Source organism: Mauremys reevesii, linkage group 7 (genome assembly GCF_016161935.1).
Source record: "Mauremys reevesii isolate NIE-2019 linkage group 7, ASM1616193v1, whole genome shotgun sequence".
NCBI lineage: Eukaryota > Metazoa > Chordata > Testudines > Geoemydidae > Mauremys > Mauremys reevesii.
In genome coordinates, this window is record NC_052629.1 from 12,870,705 (window position 1) to 12,897,113 (window position 26,409).

The 26,409-nt window shown below is 43.2% G+C and overlaps 1 protein-coding gene across 30 annotated transcripts in view; it reads left to right on the top strand.

Moving 5' to 3' along the window:
• The window catches only part of ATRNL1 (attractin like 1), a 1,032,651-nt gene that overhangs the window by 202,872 nt on the left and 803,370 nt on the right, over positions 1-26,409 (top strand). The gene's annotated exons all lie outside the window — the stretch shown is intronic.

Genomic DNA, 26,409 nt, shown 5'->3' on the forward strand with positions numbered 1-26,409 from the left:
GGTCTTGATATATAAAAGGGTTTCCAGTTCAGTTGACTTAAGACAAAATGTCCTAACCATTATCTCCTGTCATCACTACTGTTGGCCAATGTGAACTTTTTAGATAGTGACCACCCTAGTAATAAGTGATTTAATAAACGCTTAAACAAATAATTTAAGGCTTCTAAATTTCACTCTACAAATCCTTTTCTTGGGCTATTTCAGTTGCATCTGTTTTAAATGTTCTTTTACCAGCAATATGTAGAAAATTTAAAAAAGCAGTAATTATTGTAATAAAAGGAACTTGTTGATAATATAGGGATCTATTTCAACCTTGTTGATAACATAGAGATCTATTATCAAGATCTGGACATACAGCTCTTGATGATAATAATGAGAGCTGTAGGCACACATCTGGAAAGATATTATTCAGTGAAACCAAATTTATTGCTAATTAATATCTGCAATTAGTGAACATACAGGACCAGCAGTATAAAACAGATGAATAAATAATCAATTGTGAAAATAGTATGGGCCAAATGAGTATTCACATGTGAGTAAGATGAAAGAATTTCAGTTGAACTATATTTAAAATGTACAGACTTTTAAAAATCTTTTAAAATCATTCTAGGACAAAGTTTGATTATTTACCTTTTGAGATCTTCAAGAAATTGAACAACGGGAACATAATTTATTGCAGAAGAGCATTATATAGTACCTGAAGGTGGCAGCTTTGAGCTGTGGACTAGTCATTGTATAACACTTTTTATTTAAGAACAAAAATATCCACAGAAAGAAGTGATTAGATTAAGTTTTAAACTTGAACTCCTGAGATTTTAAAGTCTCACTCCAGACCAAAGTGAGAGGATAGGAGCTAGTGTAGCCTGATTGTGGTGCAAAGTAAATTGAAGATATATAATTGACTCTGTGGAGAATGAAATAACTTACTGTGCCATTCCTTAGAAAGCTACTTTAGTTAAAGTTGAAGTGCTGAAATGTTTTATTCTGGAATGGAAAAGATCAGAAGATTCCCACTGATGTATAGTTATATAAAGTGCCCTAGACATTTTTATGCATTTATAGACAGGAAAGCATAGAAGCATTCTTGCTTTTAGACCCATCTAAAGTTTTACATAGCATTATCTTAAACCTCTTCTCATGACCAAACTGGCTATTAGGAAGATGTTCGTCTCTCTCTGCATGGCATTGATGCACCACCATGAAGAAGACTGCATATAGTTCCAAACACCTCAATAATAGAAGGAAATCAGCAAATTAGAAGGAATTTGTAGAAGAAAAATTATTAAGAGCCTTGATGGAATAGTTTCTGATATTAGGGAAATAAATATGGATATCTTCGCTAAATGATGAATAAGGGGAGTGTTAGAGGATAAAGTTAGACAATACTGTCTTTTCTTGCATATCCCTAGGCATACAGGAAAATGCAGTTTCACAGAAAATGAATATGTGGTTGGTGATACTACTTCGATTTCTAGTGATCTGGTAGTCACATTACAAATTTTTCCATCATAATTGCCACTACTGTTGGCAGTTTCAAGACAACCAAAGAATAAAGGGGATTAAGATTGAATTCTGAAGGAATAATCTATCCAGAACAAGGATGAAGCATATGGGCAAGGTGATGTAAGAATGACTATAGTGGTATTGCTCTTTGTATAGACAAAGAACTTCAGTATTCAAGCCAGTCAATTTGGTGCTTGCAGAAACACTAAATTCACTCCCCTCCACTCCAGATGATATTAATTTAATAAGTAAGGTTTTATCAAAGAAAGCTAATTCTCTTGATTGCTTTGTTCTAACTTGTTGGTATTGATGTTGAGACCATATAGCCCTTCAAATATGGTTTCACTGATTTGATCAAGAGCTGTTCCTAGAATTAAAAAGGAGTAAATAGTTTCTGTATTTGCTTTAATACCACTTAGGCAAAATTATTTTATCAGCTGGTTCATTGTGGCCATTAGATGTATGCATGCACTCGTGTAGGCTATTATAATTTACCCCAGAACACTTACATAATGCTTCAAAGGTCGTTTCTCACTGTTCTGTTAGCCTCTGATAGCAGTAGGTAACCACAGGTCACATGGTTTAATTCTGTGCATCTTTCGGTTACTTACTATACATCCACAAGTTGGTTTCTCGTTTTGATCTATACAGTATCTTAGAAGTGATTGAGAGCTAGATAAAATGAACCATCATACACATACTGTACAGAGGTTAGAAAAGTCTCTTATTGGCACACAACTGATTTAGTCAAAGTTTTTCTTCAATTCAGTAGACCTCAATCATGGCTGAGATTTTTCAAAATCCAATTTATTGTTATATTCTTATTAGTTTGTTAGCATAATACTGTTTTGGTAATCATTTCCAGGAGGCCTAAAAGCAGATAATCTATACTTAGTACATTTTTATATAGTTTTTGTTTATTATTCCTTTTAATATATTTAAAATATGTGCAATTCAAATATTAGTTCTTCATTGAATGCTTGCAGATGTCCATTCCATTGTAGATATTTGTGCGCCCCAAGCACAATTGCTGGAAATGTTTTCCTTAGCAATATCTGTTGGGTTGGTTCTAGTGCCTCTGGCATTGCATGCTCATAGCGTCAGTATAAGGGCCTGACGACCCTGCTGTCTTTCAGTTCCCTCTGACCTCCCATGACAGTTGCTGAAACACTGGTTGCTCAGGCAATCTCTTCCATTAGTAGTTCTCTATCTAGTGTGCACTGTAAATAGACCCTCCAGAAGTGGGGGGCTCCCTAACTCGACCTGTTTGCCACCAGACAGAACAGAAAGTATCATCAGTTCCGCGCTCTCCAAGGCCTCGGCAGGGGCGCCCTTTCCAATGTCTATCTTCTGTCATGGGTGGAAGATCTAATGTAGGCATTCCAGCTGATTCCGCTTATCAGCAGAGTCCTGTCGAAAATCAAGAGGGACAAGGCACGAGTCATTATGATTGCCCCAGTGTGGCCTCACCAGCATTGGTTTGGCATGCTCATGCATCTGGCCATGATTGTTCCATGGCCACTGCCCAGCCACCCAGACCTACTCTCTCACAGGATCATGGTTTGCTCCTGCACTCAAACCTTCTCTCTCTCCACCTTACAGCTTGGCCTCTGCGTGGCTGAACCTGGAGGAGCAGGCCTGCTCTAGTCAGGTACAGCAGGTTCTCTTGGAAAGTAGAAAGCCCTCCTCCAGAACGACTTACCTGACAAAGTGGAAGCATTTCTCCAGCTGGGCGTCGGAGTGTAGCATATCAATGTCAGGGAGCTCAGGACAGTGCATTTCTCTCTCATTTGTGAGGAAAATCCATCTTAGTCCTTAGGCATCACAATGACCATGTTTTACATGAACAAGCAGAGAGGGGCGTGTTCTTCTCCACTCTGTCAGGCAACGGCCAGTCTTTGGATGTTCTGTGTCGGTCACGTCAGCATGTTAGAAGCTTCCCATCTTCCTGGGGTCCAGAATAGGCTGGCAGATTGCCTCAACAGGTCTTTCTCCTCTCACCATGAGTGGTCTCTCCATCCAGATATTGGGAGAGACGTCTTCCGAAAGTGGAGACTCCCCTGGTAGACCTGTTGGCCACTCAATCCAACAGGAAATCTCACCAGTTCTGCGCCATCAAGCGCCATGGCCAGGGGTCCCTCAGAGACTCATTCCTGTTACCTTGGACTCAGCATCTGCACTGTGTGTTGCCACCCATCCCACTCATTCACAAGGTGCTGATGAAGATCAAAGAGGACCGAGCCCAAATCATCTTCATAGCTCTGGCATGGCCCAGACAGCACTGGTTCTTCTCTCTCCTGACCATATCGGTGGAGATGGCTCTCCAGCTCCCATTGTATGCAGGCATAATATCCAGGGATTACAGGTGAATGCTCCACGTGAACCTCCCATCACTACACCTGATGGCCTAAAATCTCCATGGTTGAATCCAGAGGAGCAGTCTTGTTCAGAGCAAGTCCAAGAAGTCCTGGGACCATCTACCAGGGTGAGTTACCTGGCTAAATGGAAGGGGTTCTTTATCTGGTGCTCACATTGATGAGTCCTGCTGCTGCAGTCCTCCCTGCAACTTATCCTGGACTATCTACTCGAATTGAGACAGCAGGAGCTCCCTCGCTCCATGGTTAGGGTGTATCTGACAGCCATATCAGCCTTTCTTCCCAAGGTTGACAACCATTTCGTCTTTTCCCATGCCATGGTGATCAGGTTCTTCAAGGGTCTAGAGAGTGTGTACGCACAGATCAGAGACCCCCACTCCTGTGTGGGATCTAAACCTGGTCCTGTCAAAGCTTACAGGTCTTCCATTTGAACCACTGGCAACATGTTCACTGCTACACTTCTCTTGGGAAGTTGCCTTCCTGGTAGCAATCACCTTGGCCAAATGGGTTTCAGAGATCCGAGCTCTCATCTCAGAACCCCTGTATATGGTCTTCTTTAAGGACAGGTTCAGCTATGCCCACACCCTTCATTCCTCCTGAAAGTGGTGTCTCAGTTCCATTGCAAACAAGCAATATTTCTGCCGGTGTTCTACACTAAACCGCATGCAAGCAGAGAGGAACAATGGCTTCGCTCCTTAGATGTATGATATACCCTGGTGTTCTACCTACAAAAGACCAAACCATTCCACAGATCTACCCAGCTATCGCAGAAATGATGAGAGGCCTCCCTGTTTCGGCACAGAGAATCTCCTTTGTGTATCAACACATGCTACACTCTTGTGAATGTTCCATCCCCAACTAATCCAACGGTGCACTCTACAAGGTCTCAAGCCTCCTCTGCCGCCATTCTGACACAGGTGCCAATTCAGGACATATGTAGGGGGGCAACCAGGTAGCATATGGAGTGATGTGGAGAGCATCTGATGACTAAGGCTACGATTTAGTCACTGAGGTCATGGAAGTCACAGAATTTGTGACTTCCAGAGACCTCTGTGACTTCAGCCTGTGGTGGTAGAGAGCTGCAGGGTACCCCTGCTCATGGGTGGTGGGGGCCTCCGGAGCTGCAGGTGGTGGGGGAGCCCCGCAGCTCCCGGCAGCAGGGGAACCCCAGAGCTCTCTGCTGCCATGGGCAGCCAGGGGATCCCCAAAGTTGCAGGCAGTGGGGGGACCCCACAACTCCTGGCCGCTGTGGGTGGCAGGGGGATCCCTGCAGCAGTGGGTGGCAGGGGGATCCCTGGAGGTGTGGGCGGCAGGGGTACCCTGCAGCTCCCAGCTATAGGTGGCAGATCCCCATTTTGTGTCAGATATTTTTAGTAAAAGTCACAGACAGGTCACTGCTTCTGTGAATTTTTCTTTATTGCACATGACCTGTCCGTGACTTTTACTAAAAATATCCATGACAACATCTTATCCTTACTGGTGACACACATTGTTTGGTAAGTAGGCAGCCACACTCTGTAATAGCTGGTGTTTGATTAGCCTTAAGATGCAGCCCCATATAGAGTGTATTGCTCTAATCCAGTGAGAGGTGATGAACGATGGATAACAGTTATAACTCTGGAAGAAAAATCTTGGCCAAGAGTTGATAATGATAAAAGGCATCTTTGGCCACTGTAGCTTTCTAGATATCCAGAAGCAACTGAGGATCCAGTAAGATCCCCAAGTTCAGAGTCTGAGTTATAAAAGGTGGGCAGTCTCCCTTGATTAAGGGAACTGTCATCACCTCTGCCAGTCCTATTAGTTGTTTTTCCCCAACCTACCAATATTAACTCAGACTTGTTTTGAAGAAATCTTATCCAGATGGTACTCATCCAAACCCCAATCTGTGCAAGACACAAAATGAATTGGTCATCCATACCAAGCTGGTTCAGTGAGAGATCAGAGAGACATAGCTCTCAGGATATGACTACCATGCAACCGAGAGGTGTGAGTGCAGCTCAGGTACATATCTGAGCTAGTTTTGGTCTAGCTACATCATAGCTACCTTGAGTAATAATAGCAGTAAAGCTGCAGCAGTGTGGGCAGCTGCTACTCAAGTATGTACCAAGGTCCCCAGGTGGGCAGGGCTAGCCTAGGCGGCTGCTTGTGTTGCTGTGGCTTCAGTGCAATTGTTACTTGAGCTATCAAGCTGCAGTCAGACCTCCTGATTGCAGTGTAGACATACCCTTAGTGTTTACACAGACATAAATGACGCTGCAGCACATACCAACCAAGAACATGTAATCTTATGCATAGGTGTTTTCCGTTTGAGGTATTGTACAACCTATGTACAGTCTTTTTTTAATACGCTGTCTTGGGGGATTGCCATATCATGATGTCTTTCCTGGTATGTCCAGGAAAAGGCCTCAAACCCATCTATAGTAGAAGCATGCCGTATAATAATTTCCCTGAGTCATCCTCAATCATCTCTATGATCTGACAGCTCCAAAACTATGTTACTGATCAGGTAAACTTCTTAGAATCATTTGAATTGTTAGGTGAAACAGTTCACATGTTCACTTCTTGTTCACGTTCCATGGTTAACACCTGGTTTGTGTGTTTGTTTTTTCCCAGCTGTCAGCATTTTAGACTTGTGGAACAGCTAACTAATCAGAATAGCTATACCATAACAGCTTGAGGGGATCAAGCCCACAGTGGCATTTTGGAGGAAAATATGTATAGATTCTCTGCCCCATTCCATTCCTTTTTTGCTGACCCAAGTGGTGCAAAAAGGAGTGGAAACCACATGCAAGCTCCTAAGCATGGGCGGGTCGCCAGTGGGTAGAAAGTCAGTGTTGCTTGTGCATGGGGCATGTTGGAGAGTGGCTGTAACTATTGTGCTCTGACCATCCACAGTTGGTATTTAGTCCCTTGGGGTTGCTTGCCAGCTGGCAGGAGCTTTAACTTAAGCCAGGTCTGTGGCAAAGAATCACAGAGATGTAACCAGTTGTGTGAGAGCCCAGTATTCCAGGTGCAGACTAGAATCTGCCCTGGTATGGTCCAGGACTGTTGTGAATGTGTTTTCAGGGGTAGCTTGGGGAATAGATGTTCTGGCTGGGCCTCTGGCCCCTAGATCCTAGTATCTGGCTGCTGATTTCTGTCTGGATAGACGAAGTAGGGGGGTCACTGTGGTTGCCTCCGCCTGCTACTCCCTGTCTGGGAAAAGAGAACTCTGGCCCTGGCTGTGGACCCCGGTTACTGTTTATAGGCCTCTGTGGTCAGGTGGAGATGGTTAGAGTATTGACGAGTATCATAGCCATTGTACTGAGTTTGCGGTCACAGGTGGGTTGGAGAACTATACTCTCCAGCCTTCTATATCAGAGTCCTCTTGGCTGGGAGCCTAATCATAGACGTTTGACAGAGAGTGGCCTTGCTTATCCGTAAATAAACAGCCTACAGAGAGAGGAGAACAGGAAAAGACTGCTAAAAACAATCTCCTGGTCAAAACAGAAGATTTAACATATCCATCTGGTCCTGAAAGCAAAACTCTGTCTTCCAGAACTATAGAAAAGCACGGTCTTCAATGTTTTATTATTTTTGAATGCATTTCAGTATGACAACTTTATTTTCAATTAAAGTGTCAGATTCCAAAAAAACCCCCAACCCTGTTGTTTATTTACTGAGATCCTCAAAAGCTTTTAAAACTACTGATGACATAGAGTAGTACTGTAATACTTGAGTATACATGTCTTTCCATAATACCTATTTTTATGTAATAATTTTGATCTTCTGTAATGTGAAGCAAGCTCTGTGAATTACATCAACTAAAACATTTAGTGTAAATTCTGTTACCTCTTGGTAACTTGCCTAGTGAAGGGAGTTATAAGCAGAACAAAGTTTCTTATTTCCTCTTCCACTTGCCATCCCAGCACACTAATCTTTGTGCCATTTCATTGTGATGGCAGAGGAAATAACAAGAGCTAATGACAGACTGTACAACTTTACTTCATAACTGACACTTCAAAAAATATTTTGTTTCTCCAGTCATCTGTCATTCATCAATGTAAGGTCTGCTGAGCGGAGTACAAGGTTAGGAGAATTATATAATTGATCATTTTTGTCTTTATAGTCATTTCAGTCTCTCTCTAGTGTCTCCATGTAGTGATTCAGAAAATATCTAACAAATGAAAAGTCACACTGCTTTTTCCTGATCCTTCCTTACTGCTTAGGGAAGGTAGGGGATAGTGAAGTAAAATTATTTCTTATGAGAGTTGTAGCAAAAACATGTTTTTAAAATATTAAGTCAATTACTCATCCCTGAGTTTGAAAATTAAAAAAATAAATAAAACAGAATAAAACAAATGTGAAGTGCTTTCAAATGTGAATAGGAAGAATATTAAAACCATCACTATGTGTGTCTAATGAAAGTAATTAATTTACATTTTATGTTAACTGAATTAGCTAGAATCTACAAAATACATTTAATAGGTATCTTAGGTACACATCGGCTAGTGTCCCAGAATGGTGATGCACATTTTTCTAATGGAGTAATTTTTCAGCCAGTAAAAAGTAATTGATGTGATATGTCAGAAAATATTAATTTGTGTTGAGATTTGTGATAGTGATAATTTTAAATGCAGATATAAAACAAGATATCTGTGGTTTTCATGGCTGCTAAAAGTTTTTGAATCATATTCATTCTTGTTAGAGAATATGGGAAAATTGGTATAATACAATGGTGGAAAATTGAAAATTATCTGTTACTTCTCTTCTAAGAGTTATGTGACACAGATTGTACATATACTGTCAGTAGCCATGCTGTTGAATTAAAATACAACTACTGTCCAAGTGAATGTCAACTTTACATTTAATATTGGTTAAATTAATAAGAATTTTTCTTCAGAAATGTTGGTTTGTGCTTTGCCAAAATATTAAAGTAATGTTGTAACTATTCATTCCATTAAACTAATTTTGATTTATTTGTCACTTTCCTATCTTTTGGGGGAATTTAAATTGGTTTAAATAGGTAAAACCTCAAATACTTAATATTGTATCCAAATTAAAATGTTGATCACACGAGCAACCTATTTTTAAAGAGTTGATATTTCTTGAGATTCAGTTTATTCATTACTCAACTGTTTTTCTTAACTATAGTCATGGTATTTCATAATAAAGTCAATTTCATTTGCATTTTGTGTGTAATATGACAGTAGGAACTGTATTAAAGTGTGTTAAGAAGTTCTATATTGAAATATGCTTTCTATTTCATGAATTTCTGAATATTTTTGTTTTCTGTGCAATATATTGATTTTGGGGGGAAAGTCCATTCCCTTTCTTTGTCAGATATTAGACATAAAGACAAATGCAACATTTAATAACTAGAGGCTTTGTAAAGAGTAGGGGTGAGATTTTCAGAAGTGCTCTGCTTTGTCCTAACTCTGCATCACCGAAGTTAATAGTCTCTCTCCCCCCCGCCCCCCTTCTCAGTGACCTCTAAGGTGGAGAGACTTTGTTTGGGCCAATAGAAGAAAGAAAATCCATGGACCCCCTTCAAAGCTTTTGTGGGCTTGGGGAGTGTACCAGTGGGCTCCTTGGCTGATTGGCTAGAAATAAAGGTGCATCAAAGCCTGTTGGCTCCCATGCACCTGAAGATGGGCTTATAAACTCTTTATCCTGTCTGTGGGCACCCCAGTCCCCAACACACTCATACACACTTTAGAAATTAGAGTAGCACTGAGTTTGTGACTCTCTGTAGGCATCACATTAGTAGCCCTTTTTGGGAGCTAGGAAGGAATTCCCCCCTCATTGCCAGATGGCCTGGGTGGTGATGGTTTTTTTGCCTTTCTCTTATCAGCCCAGGGACCAAATGGGTAAATTAGTTGAGTTCATGTTGTTGCAACTTGGCAAATGTCCAGTGTAGGCACTCACTTAATAGGGGGTTCTAGATTCCTGATAAACTAGAATTGCAATCAGGAATAGGGGAGGTTATCCCTTAAAGAAGATAGAGGTGTGTGAAGCTAGGGCTTCTAATGTCTACTACGGTGAGGGGCCACAACCCCATTTCCCTATACCTTCAACCTGTGTACAAAGAGAGAGTAGTGTGGTGCCAGAAATTGTGCCAGTACTAGGTTAAAAGTTTGGAGGGGGAAGGAGGGGCTCAGGGCTGCCCTCCCCCCGATGGTATGGATTATGGAAGGAATTGAGCTGCAGTGGAGGAGTTACTTCCAGAGTTTCCCCGATGTTAAGTTAATGAAGTTATGACTTTGTTAAACCACAGTTCCAGGTGTCTTGCCTTTTTTCCTGCCAAGTCTGGGACAATGGGATATTTTATCATAGACTTCAGTAGGAGCAGTGTTAGGCCAATATTGAGTGCTTTTGAAAATCCCCTCTAAAGGTTACATATTCCTTATGCAGGCATAAGTCTGCATTGCCAATTGTGGTTCCCACCCTGATGTCCTATTCGCTCATAGCTTGGTAGCCTGTGGTAAATTTATGCTGCCAAGGGAGAGGTACCTATAGAGAGAGAAAAGAGAACTGGGAATTCTATCAGAAAAGGCTACTATTGCCAAAATGTGCCAGTCATTGCCAATTTACAGGGGTTCATGATTTTGAAAGTTGTCTTATATTTTGAAAGCTAATCCAATTCTAGTGGAATTACCAATAGTAAATTCCTTTATTGCTACATCTGTAAAATGAGGATGCATGTTAAATAGAGGCTTTTAATTGGAAATTTTGTCTTCAGTAAACACCCTTGATATATGTATGTAGTCACTTGTGAAAGTGTACTTTTAAAGATTTGCTAGTATGTCAGGTATTGTATCTACTAACAAATTCATTGGCCCTTCTCTTAAGAACATTACTACTTCACAATACTTGGTTTAGTTAGGCACAGTATTACACTGTACGTTCCATTTCTTCTGTTAGGGAAGCCTACTTTCATTCCAGCACTGAAGTACTGTCTGCAAAATGTTTTTTTTGTTCTTTATCCCATTGGTTGAAATTATGTAGCAAGAAAATTGCCTTAACGGCACAATAGGATACATGGCAATATAGGATCAAGTCTGAGATACAAATTGTGCTCTTACTCTAAGAAGACAACCAATGTAGAGGTTGTATAATATGACTTGTGGACAATAGGATCAGTCATACATTTTTATATGTGAAAAGGTCGAAAAAGAGTTAGTAATCACTACTACTTCTAGAGAAATATTTTAAATGTGAGGTTGCAGTCGTCATGCCTGAGGGAGTGTAAATGTCTATTGGCAATCTGCAGACAGGTATCCTGGATGAGTTCATTTACCTTTGAAGCATATAGGCTGCAGTGATATTATCATTATCTTGTGTTCCATGGATGCCAACATGAATGTTTTCTTAAAAAAATAATCAGTCCCTAACAGAATAATCAATTCCATCCTTCTAGCATTATCACTTGGACCTTTTTCCCCCATATACTCATGAGAAAAGATTCAACGTCTTATTTCTTCTTAGTCAAGGGGCATCTGTTAGTCTGTGAAGATTCAGTAGTCCCTTTTATAAGAATTTCCACTTTGCTCCAAAGCTAAGTGACAAATACTAAATTCTGTATATATACCATCCCGATTCCTGTATTATCAGTCCCAGAGTTTTAAGTATGGTATAATTTAATTTCCATAGGGAGATTTCTCCAAGAATTCTCAGTCGTCATATTGGAGGATGTATGGAGGTACTGAAGAATTTTTAACACAGACTTTTAACTATACAGTCGCTATTATTTAATTTGGCTCCTCCTCTCGCTGTCATTTCATTATAGATAGCTTGACAGGAGAAATTCAGGCTCCAGAGAGAGAGCTTAGGACTGTCATTCTGCCAACAAGTTGATATCTGGCAACAGTTCATAATAATATTGAACATCTCTGTTTACTGAAGATTGATTCTTCCTTTACATACTCACAGAATAAAATAGATGCTGATTTGAACAGAGTATAATTTAGGGCATGGCTACACTTGTGAGTTAGAGCGCATTAAAGCACCCCAGTGTGCTCTAACTCATGACGCGTCCACACTGGCAAGGCACGTAGAGCACTCTGACTCCACAGCTAGAGCGCTCCTGGTACTCCACCTCGGCGAGTGGAATAACGTTGGAGTGCCGTGGCACCAGTGTGGATGCCCTGGTCTGTGAATGCGCTCCTGATCGGCCTCCAGAAGTGTCCCACAATGCCTGTTCTAGCCACTCTGGTCATCAGTTTGAATTCTACTGCCCTGCCCTCAGGTGACCAACCATCAGACCCACCCTTAAAATTCTCAGGGAATTTTGAAAATCCCCTTCCTGTTTGCTCATCCAGGCATGGAGTGCTCCCAGCGAATCTTTCCAGGTGGCCATGCCTCCACTCGCCAGGCGATCCCCAGTATGGAGTAATGTCGAGGTGCTGGACCTCATCAGTGTTTGGGGGGAGGAAGCTGTCCAGTGCCAGCTGCGCTCAAGCCATAGGAAATACGATACCTTCAGACAGATATCAAGGGACATGATGGAAAGCGGCCATGACCGGGACGCTCTGCAGTGCAAACTTAAAGTGAAGGAGCTGCGGAATGCCTACCGCAAAGCCCGCGAGGCAAACTGCTGCTCCGGTGCTGCTCCTGCGACCTGTTGTTTCTACAAAGACCTGGATGTGATACTTGGTGGTGACCTCACCTCCACTCCGAGTACCACCATGAACACTTCAGAGCCCAGTTCAACAAGGCAGGAGTAGGAGCAAAGAGGGAGCGAGGGTGCTGAGGTGGAAGAAGACGCCCTGGAATCCCTAGAGGCATGCAGTCAGGAGCTGTTCTCAAGCCAGGAGGAAGGTAGCCAGTCACAGCGGCTGGTGCTTGTGGAAGGACAAACGCCAGAGGAGGTTCCTGGTAAGCGGCTTTTATTTTGGGAAGGAAGTTATTTGGTGCGGGCTCTTGGGGCAAGGAGGGTTAGGGCTGCATGCATGCCTACATGCAGAATAGGGCATTGATGTGCTCTTTCACATTGCAGTAATCGGCCTCAGTGATCTCTCCAAAGGTCTCAGCGAGAATTTGGGCAATGTGCTTGCGCAGGTTTCTTGGGAGAGCCACTGTGGTCCTTGTCCCAGTCAGGCTAACATGTCCATGCTACTGTGCCGTGAAGGGTGGGGGAACCATTGCTGCACACAGGCCAGCTGCATATGGGCCAGGCGGAAGCTGCATTGTAGTAAAAAAACCCTTCCTTGCTTCCCAGGTCACCCTCAGCAGTGAGATATCTTCCAGGATGAATCCTGTGGAAAATGTGGGGACAGTGTTCAGTATAGGGGGCCCCTGCAGCTGTTGGCTCTCCCGAAGGCACAGAAACCCAGAGGACAGCACAGCCACGAAAGAATCAGTCCCCCTTGACCCTGTGCTTACTCACCATTTGGGGGCTCCTGTGAGTTACGTGTGCTCACTTTGGGATGGGCAAATTATGCTATTATGTAGACTGTGCTTGCCCTCCTTAAGTACGGGGGAATCATTGCTCTGTCTGGCGTGAACAATGCTGCCTCTGTTAAGTGTTGCGTTTTGCCTTTACAGATCCAACCTTGAGATCTCAGCCGTCTGTGTTTATCAGTAGCCAAGAGAGTGCAAAGAATCAGGAAGAGGCCATGTAGAAGCAAAGAGGACATGCTGCATGAAGTAATGCAGCAGTCACTTAACGAGAATCTAAAAGCTCAGAAGTGGAGGGAGAGTGAAAGGAGCATCCGCCAGCAGAATGTGGATCACTGGCACAAAAACATGGAGCTTTGGCAGCAAAGCATAGATCGGCTGATAAGCATCATGGAGCGCCAAGCGTACTCAATCCAGGCGCTTGTAGCCATGCAGGCGGAGCACTACTGCGCCCCTCCCCCCTCTGGCAGCCCTTCTCCCAAAACATTTTCCCTTGTGGCCCCATGTCACCTCCAACCCACTTTCCCCAACATCTGCGTTCTTATCTCCATCAGCTGCCTCCAACAGCTGTAGCTTCACCACCCAATCCTGAAAACTACGATCCTTACCCACTGCAGTCAACCCCCATCACCATGCAGTATAGCCATCCTGAAGTGCAGCACTTATTGCACAGCACTGCAGACAGGAAGGCTGAGTATGATAACAGGACATATGCAAATCTGTGATTGTACCATTCCCCACCCCACCCCCTTGCACTTTGTTTCCCAAGTTGTGTTTCTTTTCAACAAACGAATTTTCTGGCTGTGAAAACATTCTTTATTATTTCATAAAGTAAAAGATACCTTAGCCCAGGAAAGCAACAGGCACTGCAAGTCAGCATAGCAAACACAGATTCCTACTAACATTGGAACCACTGCACTTCACTCCCGTGCAGGGCACCAGACATTACTGGTGGCTTTCAGCCTCAAATTGCTCCCTCAAGGCATCCCTAATCCTTGCAGCCCCACGCTGGGCACCTCTAATAGCTCTGCTCTCTGGCTGTTCAAATTCAGCCTCCAGGTGGTGAACCTCCGAGTTCCATGCCTGAGTGAAGCTTTCACCCTTCCCTTCACAAATGTTATGGAGCATACAGTATGTGGATATAACCACAGAGATGCTGTCATCGTCCAGGTTCAGCTTCCAATACAGAGAGCACCAGCGGCCCTTTAAATGGCCAAAAGCACACTCCACAGTCATTCTGCATCGGCTCAGCCTGTTGTTGAACCGCTCCTTGCTGCTGTTAAGGGTCCCTGTATAGGGTTTAATGAGCCACGACATTAAAGGGTAAGCGGGGTCTCCAAGGATCACAATGGGCATTTTGACTTCATGTACAGTGATTTTCTGGTCTGGGAAAAAAGTCCCGGCTTGCAGCTTCCTGAAGAAGCCAGTGTTCCGTAAGATGTGTGTGTCATGCACCTTTCCGGGCCAGCCTACGTTAATGTCAATGAAAGGCCCACGGTGATCCACAAGCGCCTGGAGAACCATAGAGAAATAGCCCTTCTTGGAGGCTAGGTGGGCTGGTGCCAGAATTGGAATATGAGTCCCATCTATCACCCCTCCGCAGTTAGGGAAACCCATTTGTGCAAAGCCAGCCACAATGTCATGCACGTTACTTGGAGTCATGGTTCTTCTGAGCAGGATGCGATTAATGGCCCTGCAAACTTGCATCAACACGATTCCAACAGTAGACTTTCCCTCTCCAAACTGGTTAGCGACCAATCGGTAGCTGTCTGGAGTTGCCAGCTTCCAGTTTGCAATAGCCGGAAGTTCTGCAGCTACTGCTCGTCATACCAAACTTGCATGACAATGTGATCCCACCACTCAGTGCTTGTTTCCCAAGCCCAAATGCGGCGTTCCACAGTGGTGAGCATGTCCGTGAATGCCACAAGCAATCTTGTGTCGTATGCATTACTTGAGTCGATATCGTCGGAGTCCTCACTGTCAGTTTGGATCTTAAGGAGTAACTCGAGTGCCAAACGTGATGTGCTGGTGAGACTCGTCAGCATATTCCTCAACAGTTTGGGCTCCATTCATGCAGACCGAAAGGGAAGACAGAGCATGCAGCACAAAAAACGATGGAAGATGGCGCCAAATGTGGACGGAAGCAGAGGGATTGCTGGGATGCGAACCGATACATCACGGGGCGTTGGGACAGGATCCAGAATGCCCCGCCTTTCTGCCCCCTTCCCACAAGCCACAGCATCAGAATGGGAAGAGGGATAGCTGCCCACAATGCACCGCTCCTAATGCTGCTGCAAGTGCTGAAAATGTGGCCACGCCAGTGCGCTTGCAGCTATCGGTGTGGACAGACTACAGCGCTTTCCCTACTGCGCTTTCCGAAGGCTGGTTTAACTCAAAGCGCTCTACATCTGCAAGTGTAGCCATGCCCTTAGAGTAAGCTCAGCTGATGGCAAACCAATCCACCTGGGATTTCTTTTTCATGATCTCTAGTCATGTTTATTTTTTCAAATCTTAAGCTTTTTACATTATTTGAATAATTTAGTTCTATGCAGTGTTGTAGCTGTGTTGGTCCCAGGATATTAGAGAGACAAGGTGGGTGAGGTAATATTATTTATTGAACCAACTTCCATTGGTAAGAGAGACAAGCTTTTGCTCTTACACAGAGCTCTTCTTCAGGTCTGGAAAATGTACTCAGAGGGTATGTTGTACACTGCAGTTAAATACCCATGGCTGTCCCATGCCAGCTGACTCAGGCTTTCAGGGGTTAGGCTAAGGGGCTGTTTAATTACGCTGTAGATGTTCTGGTTTGAGCTTCAGCCCTAGTTTTGGGACTCTCCCATCTCGCAGAATCCTAAAGCCTGGTTTCCAACTTGATCCTGGCAGTTTACAGCACAATTAAACAGTCTCTTAGCCTGAGCCTTGTGAGCCCAAGTCAGCTGCAGTGGGCCAGCCGCAAATTTTTAACTGTAGTGTAGATATATCTATAGTGTCATAGTTAAATGCAAGGTTGAACAAATTATTTAGCGTAAGTAGTTAACACACATTTCAAGGGCCAATTACACACATTTCAAGGGCGAATTAAAACCTCTCTAGTTAAAGGGGGGAAAGAAACATTTTTTTCTCCTTAACTACCTATAATTCCTTTAGATATTAAACAGGTAAGATGCGTGAGGTAATACCTTTTATTGGACCAACTTCTGTTGATGGGAGAAACAAGCTTTTGAGCTATACAGAATTCTTCCTCAGGTCAAAAGACACAGCTACAATAACACTGCATACAACAGTTTCAGATATTAGCCATTTACTGCACAATAGAACTAGTTTTGCCTCTCCACATAGATAGTTTTCACATAGACACAAAGTCCATCAATTTTAGACTCAAGCTACTGATAAAAACCATTCATTTACAGGTACGGTGCTCTTAAAGTGTACAGCATTTTACAGAAGATGCAATACAGTTGTGCCTGAGTCCCTGGAGAGGCCACAATGAGAATGCTTGCTCAGGGCAAACTGCAAGGAATAGGTCAGATAATCCCCCAAACTGGTGTTTTATTCTATAATTATATTCACCAAACCAGTAACCAAATAGCTTTTGTAATACCACACTGATCACCAAGAAGCCAAATACAGCTTCCTTTAAGCATCCCAGCCCTTGATTCCCATCTAGACATCCAAGTCCAACATAGTGAATGGTTACTGAAAACCAAATTCGCCATATGTTAGGTGCACCAGTTCCAAAGGACCAGACACTGATCCCTGGGTCAATATTGAGTTTTAGATCTGACCCAATAACCATGCAGATGCCAATCCCTTAGTAATTAAAACTATAAAGATTTTAATAATAAAAGGAAGAGAGTCGTAGTGGTTAAGAGATCAGTATACATACAGATATGTGAAAAGTGTCATAGCAGAGGTGGTGAGGCTGCTTATTTGTAAAAGTTTTTCTGGAATAAATTTAAAAGGTTATAGTTCAGTGTGCAGTCCAGATTTAGAGTTTGTTCAAATTCTTCCATGAGAATTCCAGGGTAAATCCAGAGTAAACCTGGAGACCTCAGTCTTGTGGCTTAGACCTTCCCTGTTAAAGTTTAAGCAGACCTGAGTTTAAAAAATACAAAACAAGCCTGGAGCTTTTTCTTTATAGTCTTCTAGCAAGCTGATAAGGCTCTTGACAGCACTTGTCACAGCAGGACCTTTCCCCAATGAAGAATAGGTGCTCCAGATTGTTGCTTTGAAGCTACTCTTCTATTTCCTGTGCATACACAGGTAAACTAGTTTTATTCATTAACGTAAGGCAATTAGCCATTCAAACTATCACACCAGTTCATTATAGCATAGATAATTAAGCTGAAGACAATGTAAATAATAATATTAGTTCCTTCAGAATCTTATGTCTTTGATCTTAAGGTTAACCGAGCTATTTGCATACATAATATAGGGTCATTAAGATGCGAAAGGGAATTGTCTGCAAGATAATCTGATTACATTATTAAATTTCTAACAAGAGATAGGTAAACATAGACCAATACACTTAGCATCTACCCTTGATTTCTATTACTACAAATACATGAGTTTATGATTCCTGATTTACGACTTCTCTTTGAAATTCAGATACAAGTAGATTGTCTTGATTACATTTCAGTGCCTTTTGTTGTTATGGGTCATACCGAAGTTGACCATCTGTCAGTGTCACAACAATAAAATATTCAGTACCAAAAGATTAAACTTTCAGTGTGAGATTCTTATTCAATATTGTTTAAACTAAAGCAAATAACTGCTTTCATAATAGATTTTTTTCCTTAGAAAAGTTCTATCAAACTTGTAGAAAGCTTTGTTTCCTCCACATCTGACAAGAAAAACAGACCTGAAGATATGGAACAAACAAAATGATTCCTCCTGAGAGGACACTGCTATATGCCTTCTTTTCAAGCATAGCCATAAACTTTCTACATGAACTGATTTTTCAACGTGTGAACAGGTTTTATCTGAACTGTCAGATAATAACATCATGCCACCTGTTAATCTCTTCTTACAGTCAAAGATGTATGGTACCTGGAAGTGTGAGATGTGAGAGCAAGATGGGTTAATTAATCTTTTCTATTTTTTATTTGAGCACCAGGTAATTCAGAGGGGGAATTGCCAACACTGCCCTTTTGCCAGTAACTATCCAACTAAATTTTTACATCATGCTCATTGCTATAGTTTTCTGACCAGGAAAATAATCTAAATACTTCTTTTCTGAGCTCCAGGTGATTAGCTTATCAGTATTTGAAATACTGTATAAAACATGAGAAAACTGGTTTAAGGAAACAAAAACTTTTGTAAGTACTCATAGAAGGAATAATAATCCCTTGAATGACTGTTTCAGCAGTTCATGTATTTAAATGTATTTGTAACTTTTAACAAAACCTTTAAAACATCTCCTTTTTATTTCAGTTTCTCATGGAATCTTTCATAGTAATCAGAAAATAACAGGGTTCATGCACAATTTCATTCATATTTCACGTCACTAAAGAATAGGGACAACAATTATAAGAGTACAGTTAAAGGTCTCTTCAGTCTCTCCCGTTATATTTAGGGCTGTCAATTAATTGCAGTTAACTCACGCGATTAACTAAAAAAAAATAAATTATCACGATTAATCACAGTTTTAATCGCACTGTTAAACAAGAGAATACCAATTGAAATTTATAAAATATTGTGGATGTTTTTCTACATTTTCATATATATCTCATATTCTGTGTTGTAATTGAGTTCAAATTGTTGTAATTGATAACAAATATTTGCATTGTAAAAATGATAAACAGAAGAAATAGTATTTTTCAATTCACCTCATACAAGTACTGTAGTGAAATCTCTTTGTCCTGAAAGTGCAACTTACAAATGTAGGATTTTTTTGTTACCTAACTGCACTCAAAAACGAAACAATGTCAAACTTCAGAGCCTACAAGTCCACTCAGTCCTACTTCTTGTTCAGCCAATCGCTAAGACAAACAAGTTTGTTTACATTTACAGGCGATAATAGTGTCCTCTTCTTATTTACAGTGTCACCAGAAAGTGAGAGCAGGCATTTGCATGGCATATTTGTAGCCAGCATTGCAAGGTATTTACATGCCAGATATAGCTAAACAATCGTATGCCCCTTCATGCTTCAGCCACCATTCCAGAGGACATGCTTCCATGCTGATGACACTCGTGTAAAAAAATAATGTATTAATTAAATTTGTGACTTAACTCCTTGGGGGAGAATTGTATGTCCCCTGCTCTGTGTTACCCACATTCTGCCATTTATTTCATGTTATAGCAGTCTTGCATGACCCAGCACATGTTGTTGTTTGTTTTTAGAACACTTTCGCTGCAGATTTGACAAAACACAAAGAAGGTACCAATGTGAGATTTGTAAAGATAGCTACAGCACTCGACCCAAGGTTTAAGAATCTGAAGTACCTTCCAAAATCTGAGAGGGACGAGGTGTGGAGCATATTTTCAGAAGACATATAGAGATCAGCTTCAGTATCTCCCGTACGGTCCATGCTGGAGCTCTTTTTTGATTTTGGAACTGCATGGTCACCAGTGCTGATCGGCACTCCACGCTGGGCAAACAGGAAATGAAATTCAAAAGTTCGCGGGGCTTTTCCTGTCTACTTGGCCAGTGTATCCGAGTTCAGATTGCTGTCCAGAGCGGTCACAATGGTGCACTGTGGGATAGCGCCTGGAGGCCAATACCGTCGAATTGCGGCCACACTAACCCTAATCCGAAATGGCAATACCGATTTCAGCGCTACTCCCCTCGTCGGGGAGGAGTACAGATATTGATATTAAGAGCCCTTTATATTGATATAAAGGGCTTCGTTGTGTGGACGGGTGCAGGGTTAATGGGGTTTAACGCTGCTAAATTCGATATAAACTCGTAGTGTAGACCAGGCCTTAATTCCCTCCTCAGTCTGGATTTTAAATTTCTGTTGGCTTAAATTTATGTTACTTCGGATTCATCCCTCTGTGACCTGATTTTCAGGTAGAACTAATTGGGTATATACAGATATCAGTGGGGAGAGCCTGGTGGTTTCAAATATTTTTTTACTTTACATTTTTTCACTGATGTAATAAATAGAAAAGGAAATGATACATGCTTATTTCATTTTGATCCGTGTTGATTTCTTGTTCATCTAGACAATATGCTAAACCCCACCTCTCCTCTTTCTAACCCTATCTTCTCTAGTCAATCCACCAATTTAGATTTTTTTTTGAATATATCGGCAGAGTTTTCACATTGTCAGTTTCCATCTACAATTACCATAACTAATAGGAACTGGTCTTTTAGAAGGAAAGTCACATATAAGCCACTCTCTGATATTACAAGGTATGGGGCAGCGAGAACATGGTTGGATGTAGGGAAATCTTGAGTTCTAATGGCAGTACTGCCATTTATATGTGGAAGGCTCTTGGAGATTTTACACAGACCAAGATTTCCAATGTGACTAATGATTTTTGGTGCATCTTTTTTGGGGGGGGGGGGGGGGGCTACATAAGGCGGCACTTTAAAGGGGCATGCTTTTTAGACTGTGCTGAGCACCTGCTCTGTGAAATCAGTCAACTTCAAGTTAAGCATCTAAAATCACTAGTCCGAGTCAATTGTTTCTATTTAATAGCTGTTTTTAAATTACTTCTTTACCATATGTTTGTCTTGTCAAAGTGAGACTCCTTTATAAAATTTTAATCACTTTTATGAAAAGTATGTTCTGTTGTTTCTCACTTAGGATATTGCTCTTGCTCATCTGATTATTACTCTTGGTGGCTTTTGCTCTTTTGTAATAGAAAATTCAATGGGAAAAACCCGGAGCAACCATATTTACTTAATAATAACACACTTCATTGGATTATTATCAGGCTAAACTCTTCAAAGAATATATTTATAGCAAATAAAGGTAAAAAAAATTAAGGTAATTCTTGCAACCATAAAACTCATGGTTCCCTCTAGCAGTTTTTTCAAATAGTGTCCGGTCAGTCAGCTCACCTGTTTTCAAAGTCCGTCTTCTGTGTTTGAGTAATATTTTTCACAACCTGCTGACTTCAGTGCCCACTCTTTCTGTAAGAACATTTCTATCCACAAATCCATCAAGTCACTGTTAAAGGTTTCATTCTCATTTTCCTTCTAGCCATGAGAAATGTGATTTTATCACTTGGTTTTGACAGTTGTGATCATCTAAGGTTTTTGAGCTAACAGCATACTGATTTAAAAAGGAGTGGGGCTGGTGGCAGGGCAGTCTTCTTGTTATTCTCATTGCCTATAGCCCAGCCAAAGCCTGAACTTGGTGATCTTCAGAATCCACTGTAAGACTCATTTGTTTTCCCTAAGCCCTTTCTTTCCTTATTTAAATATCTTAATTCTTTCTGCTCTTTTTGTTTAATCCTATCTTTAATTCTGTCCATGTCTTAACTACCTTTCCTCTTTCTCATCTGTTTTCTCCCCTTTAATCTCATTGCTTTGTTTCTTTTTCTTTCTTTGAATAACATCCTTTTTACCTTGAGACTGAATCATCTCCATTCCTTTTGTATCCCTCCGTACATCCCCAGTGCTGAGTTCTATTTTCTCTGCTCTGACCTCAAGATTCTACTCATCTCCCTCTTCCTTTATGTGCTTCACTTAGAATCCTCTGCAGTTGACCCTTCTCCCTGTCTACCTGTCTTTTGTGCATCATAGTTTGGCAATATGTTGTTGTGTTTAACACAGCCAGCCACTGATCTGGCTCCCTGTTTGCCTGACATGTGAGGAACATTCCTCTGTTCTGTTTGATACTAAGATCCCTTCTCTCTAGCCAGGTGTTTGAGAAAGATCAGTGACTGAAGCAAGGGAAAGGGCCAGAGGTTCCAGTTAACAGCAAAAAGCCAAGTCTGTGTACACTAACTTTAGAAAACAGCACATAACTTTGCACGATACTTCAATTTTACAAGAATTTCAGGAACACATTTTGAAGAACAAATGTGTGTATGTAATATTACTAATTTCTTCATAAAAGTGAAGTTCAAAGTACAGATCTCTTTGCTGAACATACCAGCTAACCTGGCATCGGGGACATTCAGCACAAAAATAAGTATTAACTACATTAAACAACTTCTGTTCACTGAAAACATCGGTGGGGTGGGGGGAAGGGAGACTGGTTCTTAAACATTCAGCACAAAAATCTATGGTTAACTCATTTTAAGTTTTTGGTTTGTACTTCACCTTATAGTAGGGTGACCAGCCAGCAAATGTGAAAAATCGGGACGGGGGTGGGGGGGATAATAGGAGCCTATATAAGAAAAATACCCAAAAATCGTGGCTGTCCCTATAAAATCAGAATATCTGTTCACCCTACTTTGTAGGAACTTATTTAAATAAAAGTGCTGGAAACGTGAGACATCTAGAATTCTCTTAAGAGCACGTCATTCATCTTTTACCATCTGACAAAAGCCCGTTTAAAAACATATAATAAAGTGAAACAGTTCAAAAATATCAGGACAAGTGTCTCCTAAACAAAATGTGTTAAAAGTTTAAACCAATTCACATGTTGGGGGATGGACACATGATGACAAATCAATTTTTTTTATTTCAGATAATTTGGCAGTGTAACAAAATCCTGTTTTGACGAGCAGGATTTCATTGTAAACTTAAGAATTTTAATAGGGTATACTGTGAAGAGGTGAAGGGGGCATGATAGATAGACTATAGACTCTGCCAATGTCTTTGGTTAACATCTTACTACAGTGAATGGCAAGTTAATTTTTCAAGCATGTTGATCATGACAAACATGTGAAGTTGTCAGAGACTTCTGCCTTAGTGGTATCCATAGGGCCAGCTGTGGCATCCCCTTGAGTGCTGCGGTCATATGTTGTTACATCAGGTACCACCGGCCTTACGCCTTCTTGGTTCCTTTTTAATGCACTTTGGCTTTGGTGTGTAGCGCACTCTCTTGCACTGGGCCTCACCCAGAGGGAGGCGCCGGTCGTCTTAAAGTCAGCACTGCTTGTCTTTGCGCTGACGGTCACTGTCTCTGAGACCTCGGGGATGCTCCCCAACACGGCACCACTCCCGGTCACCCACGCCGACAGTTAGCTGCCAGACCCAGGCGTCGACGGCCCTACTCTGGTCACCAGAAGAGGATTTCTCTGGCATGGAGAGGGAGTTCAGTCCCTCGCTGAGGCAGCATCATCGCGATTGGGCTCCAGAGGGTGCATCTGCCGCAGTGATGCCGACCTGGCAGCAGGGCCAGTAGCCAGCACAATGGCATTACTGGAATGCCTGGGGTGTGCCAGTTATGCCAATGCCCCTTCTCACTGGTCTTCAGTCGCTGCGTCAGACAAACCCCAGTTGTCACCGACGGCACCAGGCTCAGTGCAGGATGTGTTGGCGGGTGCTGTGGTGGAGGAACAGGGTCCCACCCTGAGACCCCCTTCCCCTGTGGGGGATGATGCCCCAGGCCCTCACCTGGTGGTTCAGTCGTCGTCCTCCTTTCCAGATGAGGTAGTGGCGGGGCCCTCCCGTGCTAGCCCACCAGATGATTTTAAGGAGTACCAAGCCCTGCTCTGATGGGTGGCCACCAACTTAAGGCCTCAAGGTGGAAGAGATGGGGGATCAACCGGACATGTTGTTCAATGTGCTCTCTGCGTCCATCCCCGCACGTGTTGCACTTGTGGTGCATGAAGGGGTCCTGGACATTTCCAAAGGTCTCTGGCAAACCCCATCCTCTATCCTGCCCACTGCCAAGAGGGCCAAGAAAAGGTATTTTGTCCTCACCAACAGGTTCGAATACTTATATACCCACTCACCCCTGGGGTCATTGGTTGTGTTGGTGGCCAACAAAAAGGACAAACAGGGGCTTGTCAGTTCCACCCCCAAGAATAAGGAGGCCAAGAGACTGGACCTTTCTGGAATTAAAAATTTTTCCACAGCAAGTCTCCAGTTCTGGGTAGTGAACCACCAAGCTCTTTTGGGGCGTTATAATTTTAACCTGTGGGACTCCCTCCACAAGTTGAAGGACTCCATGTCCCAGGAGGTGGCCTAAGAGTTCGGGGGTCTTGTGGAGCAAGGTACTGCAGCAGCTCGGTGCTCCCTCCAATTGCCCTGGGATGCAGCCAATTTGGCTGCCAGGGTGGTCTCCTTAGTGGTGGTCATGAGGCACAGCTCCTGGCCTCAGACCGCCGGCCTGTCCCAGGAGATGCAGTCCTCCATACAAGATCTTCCTTTGATGGAGTTGGGCTGTTTTCCGATCAGACGGACATGAGGTTGCACGGTCTGAAGGACACTCAGACCACCATCCGCTCCCTGGGGATGAATACGCCTCAGTCTGAGAGGAACCTGTTCTGGCTGCCCCTGCTGCACCCTCTGCTAATGCCTTAGCAGTCTCGGCAGGGATCTACGAGGAGAAGGGATACTGGGTTCAGTCACTGCCACCTTTCCTCCTCCTGCTCGCCTGCACAGCCTGGTCCGGCGAAGCACAACAGGGGCCAGAAGTGGCTGTTTTGAGGGTATGCTCGAGAGCGACGCCTCAGTCGCCTCCCTGGATCTGCCCTATCTTTTCCTTAATCATCTCCATCCCTACCATTTGGTCTGGTCGAGAGTCACCTCAGACAGTTGGTGCTAGAAATTGTCACTGAGCTACATCCTTCAGTTTTTAGCTATCCTCCCTCTTCCCCGTCCCTCTTCAGGGTCCCTTCTCATGAGCAACTCCTCGTTCAGGAGGTAAATAGCCTCCTATAACTGGGGTCAGTGGAGGAGGTCCCTCAGAAAATGAGAGGGAAAGGTTTCTACTCCCACTATTTCCTGATCCTGAAGGCAAAAGGGGGCCTATGTCCTGTTCTGGACTTGCGACGACTCAACAAGTGCCTCAAGAAGTTGAAGTTTTGGACATCCCAGGCTTTCATCATTCCCTCCCTGGATCTGGGAGACTGGTATGCCGCTCTTGACATGAAAGATGCTTATTTCCATATCTCTGTTTTCCAAAGGCACAGTGTCTCCATTTTATGGTGGGCCAGTGCCATTTCCAGTTCTTGGTGCTCCCCTTTGGCCTCTCCTCACCCCTGCAGGTCTTTACAAAATGCATGGCCTCTGTAGCCACTTACCTGAGGCGGGGGGGGGGGGGGGAGTCCAGGTCTATCCTTATCTCGACGATTGGCTCATCAAGGGCAGATCATGGGATCACGTGCAGAGCGGCCTCAATCCGCTGTGGTCTATATGCTGCGACCTGGGCCTGTTATTTGAACGAAAAGAAATCGACCCTTGTGCCAGTGCAATGGATATCGGGGTGGTTCTCGATTCTCCGTGGGTCAGGGCATTCCTTACGGAGACCTGTTTCCTAGCCATGTTGGATGTAATCTCCCCTGTGAGAGGCCACCCGCTCACAACTGTCCGCACTTGCCTAAGGCTACTTGGGCTCATGGCTACTTGTACTTGTCTGTCATGCCCAGCATCACCTCCAGCCACTGCAGATGTGGTTGGCGTCGGTCTACATCCAACAGGCACAACCTGGACCTGGCATGGTGGCTGGACCCCGCATCGGTGTTGCAGGGAGTCTCCTTCATGGCCCTGTCATGGACTTTGGTGTCCGATGCCTTGGAGCTAAGCTGGGGAAGCCCACCTGGGCGAGCTCAGTACAGAGGGCCACTGGTCGGGAGTTGACTGCTCCTTCCACATAAATGTCAGGGAGCTCAGGGCGGTTCACCTGGCCTGCCTGGCTTTTTGGTCCCAGTCACAAGGCAAAGTGGTTCAAGTCCTGACAGACAACACCACCACGAAGCTTTATATCAATAAGCAGGGTGGAGCCAGGTCATCAGCCCTCTGCCAGGAAGCCCTCAGACTATGGGACTTTTGTGTGCAGCATACCATTAATCTTGTGGCAGTACTCCTCCCTGAAACCAGGAACATATTGCCAGATCACCTCAGCAGAACCATTTCATCTCGCCATGAGTGGTCTCTCCATCCCGATGTCCAACAGGTCCTACTGGAGAGTAAAAAGTCCTCCACTAGAGCAACCTACCTGGCCAAATGGAAACTATTCACATGCTGGGTCTCAGCCCAAGACATTAGGCCTGAGTTGACCTTGCTACAGCTGATCCTGGACTACTGTATGCATCTCAAGCTCCAGAGTTCATCCCTTTCGTCAGTTAAGGTCCAGTTGAC